Raw genomic sequence first — 6,001 nt, 5'->3', positions numbered from 1 at the left:
CTTCTGAGGGAAAAATTGTGGAAGCAGAAAATCGTCGCCATTCTGACTTCATGACAGTGCTGGAAAGGATGATTGCACTGCAGGAAGAAACAGTTTCACAATTGGCACATCTCCACAGAGTCTTCATTGAAGTGCCGAAACAGTTGCAAAAAATCAACACCTCATTCGAAGCATTAGTTGTTCAGCAAACACAAGCTAATTACTGGAGAATGACTAATGTACCACAATTCAACACCTCCCAGCCAGGATCTGTTCATGCAGGTCAGTTTTCACCACATTCATCTGATATTCATTCACCAGGCCCAAATGTTACCGGTCAAGTAGCAGAGATTGCTGTGCAGGTTCCTGACGACATACTACCACTGCCATCTGTACAAAATCAGCAGCTGACACCTACAAAGGAGCCCACAAAAACAAAATACAAGCAGTTACTACTGACCAGTTTTTGGTCAAAAACAACAAAAGACACACATGAAACAGACCAACCATCACTTGTGCAGTGTCTACCAACTTGCTCACAGTCACTACCCAAAAGCCCTGTAGGTGAATCACTGCCCAAAAGCCCTGTAGGTGAATCACTGGCCACAAGCCCTGTAGGTGAGTCACTGGCCACAAGCCCCGTAGGTGAACAGTCACTGCCCAAAAGCCCTGTAGGTGAGTCACTGCCCACAAGCCCTGCCCGTGAAGTGCCAGAGGCCACTCAAAGTGGCTCTGCTGTGCCTAAAGTTGGTGGCAAAAGAAAAAGGAAAATTCAAGAGACAACAAGCAGGCCTGTTACTCGCTCGCAAAAGGAACAAAATAAATAAATGTTATAATTCAGAAAATATGTCTTTGGCCTTGTTTTGTTGACTTCACATTATCTAATTACTATTGTATGTATGCTGAAGACTGTGTTGTTTCCAAACTTTCAAGTATGTTCTTGTACACGTGAAGTTTTGGAAATGTTAACACTCAATTAATGAATAGTGTTATAAATATTTATGTATTAATCGTCTGTTCAGTAATGGTCCACCTGGAACCAGTTGCAAAGTTTAGAGAAGCTGCCATTGACTTTGCAGCAAAACATTGCATTTGGGTGTGTTAATTGATGTAAGAATTGCATATGCATATTAGTCACATGCATTTATAAAAACACCTAAGTAACTGCAAACATCTTTCTTGTACGTGTACAGCAGGATTATGTGTAAATTATTACTTACCTTTGCCTTGCTTGGGCATTCTAATTTTGTCCTTTAATCATTTGTGTGTTCTTGTTTCAATAACATCTCAGAATGTATAAAAATATATATACACACACACTGAGTGTGTGTGTGTGTGTGTGTGTGTGTGTGTGTGTGTGTGTGTGTGTGTGTGTGTGTGTGTGTGTGTGTGTGTGTGTGTGTGTGTGTGTGTGTGTGTGTGTGTGTGTGTATATCTCTATATATATATATATATATATATATATATATATATATATATAGTACTATATAAACTGGTATACATGTATTTTACAAACTAATACACTTCATGCTTCCTTGTGAAAGCACACTATTTTAATAATACAGGCATAATGTTTGAGAAATATCCTAAGTATGAGACTCTAACAGTATTGTGCTTAAACAAATGTTTATTACTTCATTCAATCATGTTTCTCACCATTTAAATAGGTTTCATACAAGGTATACTTACTGCCATCAATGTTGTGTGTACTCCTGCAATATTAAAAAAAATAAAATATAATATATAAATATATATATTTTTATAAGAGAGATATATTTAGATATATATATATATACACACGTATTTAAACTCATGCAGACAGGGAGTTAACCAGACTTTCACATACACACAGAAATGTAAGCGGGGAAAAAACATTTCTTTTTGCAGGTGTGTGTTTGTACTGATATGCCTGGCTAAGAAATATTTTCACACAGTGGTCTTTGTTAGTGTTCAAAAAAACACTATGTGAACGCATTCAAATTCTAGGGATGTTTTTCACAAACGAGATAAAAGAAGGAGAAATGTTTCTCCCACAGTCCCATATCACAAACCACAACTGTTAACCCAATTAGACAAACAAATCCAATTGGCGTTTGAAATAAGGAGTCAAAGTAGTTAGTTTTGTTGACCTTGACAAGGAAAAACAGGAGTTTGTTAGCCATTCAGCACATTCATTTTGATGAGCAAATAACACAGACCTGCACACAGCTTTTGTGCTACTCAGACATGGCTGATGAATTCGTTAACAATATTAATCCCCTTTTAGGGTATAAGTACATGATCTGTGAAGCCATCTTGAACAGTCGCGGACAGAAAGCAAGCACACGCCAAATCGATGATTTCATTCGAGCAAAATATCCTTATTACCAAGACCGTAAGCATGCACGGAATTTTAATTCCTCAATAAGATTCACTTTATCAAGTAATGACTTTTTTGAACGTGACCAGGATAAGCTACAACACACCTATGGTTTCTGGAAGATTGCCCCGGAAAAACAATTTCTCCTGAAAGACGGCACTTATATTGTTGTGAAAGGCATATTTATTCCTAATGGCAATAGCAATGTATCCGCTACTACTGATCCGTTTGAATCGATACGTGCTGCAATATCTGCAGCCTCCATTCCTGAAACCCACATTGTACAAGAACAAAAGTACTATGATTATGTACCAAGCCTTTCAGCTGAAAATGCATTGGAATGGGAACCCGAAGAAATGAACCTACCTCCCGACCAATTATTTGAAGAAAGCAGTGGCGATTCCTATGAGCGCATCCTGGAGGAGATATGTGTCATACTGGATTCAGCGGTTGGGTCAAGCGTGGATGAAAATGCCTTGCATTTCTGGAGCGACCAGTTGCAGCCAGGCGAAGAGTTAATTCTAGAAGAATGGTAAATATAACAATCGTTATGCGTTGACTCTGCGTTTAAATTTTTTTTTTTTTTGTAACCACCATTTTCACTTTCAATGCGTGGATACAGCGTAACATTGCAGACTGCATAACATGTAGCGATCACAAACAAATTGTTTCCTAATACAATATAGTAGAACCTGAAAGAGTAGTACACATTGCTGACGGTATACATATACGTACTTTCCTATCCCTTTAAACATATTAGCAACATTTTTCCATAACTCTAACACATACCTGTTTTGTTATCATGCAACATCTACAACATTGAAAACCGGGTCCACCACGTATGACGTGGGACCCTTGTCATGGGCCAAGGCGTCCTTAAAAAGGATTACGGATGTAAGTCCCGCCCCCAAGCGACGTGCGCGCCTCAAAGCCTATTGGCTGTCATGTTTTGTTATAGTAACGGTAACTGCAGTGTGTGATGCGTGCGGCTCAGTGTTTGTAGGCGTACCCTGGGCGTTAGCCGAATGTTAATTGAGTGGGAGGAGTGTTAGCGTGCGTTTCACGCTGGCTTAACATGACGTCACACGTATTGCATTTGCGCATTGTGTTATCGGCCGTCCTTTCTGTCCAAACACGTCTGGTTTAAAAGAATACAGATGTACTCGTTTAGAATGATTTTAGTTTCATCTTCATTGTATTTGAAATAAAGATGTGATGTTTACTGGTATTTTCTACATGTATTGAACGCACAACGTTCGCTTTGTTTTGCGCATGCGCTAACAGTTAGTGGAGCCAAGCGTGAAGTGCGTGCGCACACTAAGATGTGCGCGCACATTTTTCAGTATACAGGCAACGTTCACTTCATATACATAGTTATGGCTGCTACAAATGATAATAAAAATTACATACTGATGTACACTTGTAGTTGTAACATATAAATGAGTGACGTGTGTATGTACACAATCATATAGAGCTGTGTAACGCGTTGTCACGGATACATATATAGTAAGGTGCCATATTTGACCATCATGTGTTTGCTGTATTTCAGAGATGTCGGGGAAGATACAATCGGATCAATGTATGATTTCAGAAGAGTCTACCTTTATATGAGATGATTGTGAGGAGGAGCCACCGACTACTATACTACATATGGAACTAATTTTATATTGCTTGCAGCGCTTATTAACAAACAATTAAAAAAGTGATACCCTTATGCCTATATTGCATAAGCACTTAATTAACATAATGATGTTGCAAAATAGTGCCTATTGAATTTTTCTTGAGTGTTCTTTAATGACTACTAACATTTTATGACATGGTGTGTTTTTTATATAACAACCATTCCCACTCTGCTAACACATTTGTGTATTCTATTGTGTAATGGAACGTATGACTGTCGAAACTATGTAACAATAATAATAATAATAATATGAGCATGTTCATGTATAGGGCTGCTAGTTGTACGCAGCGATTTACAGACACATGTTTCAGCCTGAGGTCCCTGGCCCGTGGAACGTACAAATGTTTTTTTGCCGCATGAGGCACAGGGAGATAAAGTGACTTGGCCAAGGTCACAAGGAGCCCACACCGGGAATTGAACCAGACTCCCCTGCTTCAAACTATCAGTGCCAGTGTGTGTCTTTACTCACTGAGCCACTCCTTCTCCCAATGTAAAGGACACTTACAACCAAGTAGCCATTTATATTTAAAATCTCTTGTTACATGGGTATGTAGATAAAATGGTTTGGGACTGTAGCAAATAATGTTACTGGCCAGATGTTATGGTCCCCTCCAATGCATGATGTTCTGAATATGACATCACCATCATGTTATGAAGTACGTTTCTGTGTATATTTCATTAACCTAACTAACTATAGTTTACGGTGTTTATTAATCGTTTAAAAATACATAGTATAGTCAATATGATGATATAAGCTACCATAATAAAGCTGGTGTTATCATTTGTCGGTGTTATACATGGATCCTACACCAATTGATAGAGACACAAACAGTTGTCTTAAAAAGTGTGTCTATGCTAGTGATGAATGTGCTCCCGTAAGTAAACAAATAAGTACAGTTATCCCCTTTTCTCCAAACACCTCTATATTACATGAATGGAAATTATAAGGAAACATACATAAAATGTGATGAAATGTGAGTAATCATTTTGTAATACAATGCACATGAAACCTCAAGAGTAGCTAAATGCATATACATGATACAGAAAGTACATATATGTAACATTTGTGTTTAAACCAATATGTTGGGTTTTTAGTTCAAATAATTATAGGAAGATTGAGGTAGCCACATCTTATGAGAGATGTCAGCAAATATACATACCATGATCAGTCATACTGCAAATATACCTATAATGCAAAGGAACAATATATAAATTGCAAACATTGACATGCCATCTTCAGTACCGTAAACAACACATCAAAGTGTGTATTTGGTGTTAAATGTGCAACACCATGTATATTTAATGACATTCAAAATGTAAATGAGCCTGGTGTACACATCATATGGATGTACATGTTACACTGCACCAATAACATTGTATGTAAGCATACTAGAAGCATGAATGAGTATGGGCATAATATGTGTATTGTGTTAGCATAAGGAACAACACAATGCTAAAATATTAGTGCTTTGTTACCCCAGTTGTATTCACATACACACAACTAAAGTACAATTGAAGAGGGATTATATAACCTGTGCAACAATAACATACCGGTGCCACATCCCTTTGTGCACACAGCAGAGAAAAGAAAGGTGTGCAACCCATATTTATCTGTGTCCTAACAGAAGGTTATATAAAAAAAAATTATTGTTAAGATAACATAATGTAAGTATAAAAGTAGAACTTGGAACATATCTGTTTTTACTTACAAGAAAAAAATGAATTGATGAGATTCTGTCGTGTCTGGCCACCACTGGCTGTTTGTTCATTTTCAGCAGCTACATGGGTGGGATGCTCGTCTACCAAAGGCTCAGCTAGGTCTGATTGTACATTGTGCCTGAGTGCAACATTGTGCAAAATGCAACAGGCAAGGATAATATCAGACACTTTTTGAGGCTTGTATAGAAGAGCCCCACCAGTTCTGTCCAGACACCTAAATCTGGTCTTGAGTAGGCCAAATGTCCTCTCTATAACAGATCTTG

The 6,001-nt window shown here is 37.9% G+C and overlaps 2 protein-coding genes and 1 long non-coding RNA gene across 3 annotated transcripts in view; 2 read left to right on the top strand and 1 right to left on the bottom strand.

Moving 5' to 3' along the window:
* Positions 1–6,001, top strand: part of LOC142466734 (uncharacterized) — a 455,555-nt gene that overhangs the window by 146,623 nt on the left and 302,931 nt on the right. The window lies entirely within an intron of this gene.
* LOC142466729 (uncharacterized) overlaps positions 1–6,001 on the top strand; it is a 142,464-nt gene that overhangs the window by 8,016 nt on the left and 128,447 nt on the right. The gene's annotated exons all lie outside the window — the stretch shown is intronic.
* On the bottom strand, positions 130–5,891 carry LOC142466737 (uncharacterized). Its single transcript, XR_012788203.1, has 6 exons — positions 5,729–5,891; positions 5,571–5,637; positions 5,180–5,205; positions 2,705–2,859; positions 1,669–1,691; positions 130–393 (listed from the first exon to the last, which is right to left on the bottom strand). It is a non-coding gene; the product is annotated as an uncharacterized LOC142466737 (long non-coding RNA).

Source organism: Ascaphus truei, chromosome 15 (genome assembly GCF_040206685.1).
Source record: "Ascaphus truei isolate aAscTru1 chromosome 15, aAscTru1.hap1, whole genome shotgun sequence".
Lineage (NCBI taxonomy): Eukaryota > Metazoa > Chordata > Amphibia > Anura > Ascaphidae > Ascaphus > Ascaphus truei.
Note: the sequence above shows the minus strand (reverse complement) of the source record. Positions and strands in the feature narration are given on the sequence as shown.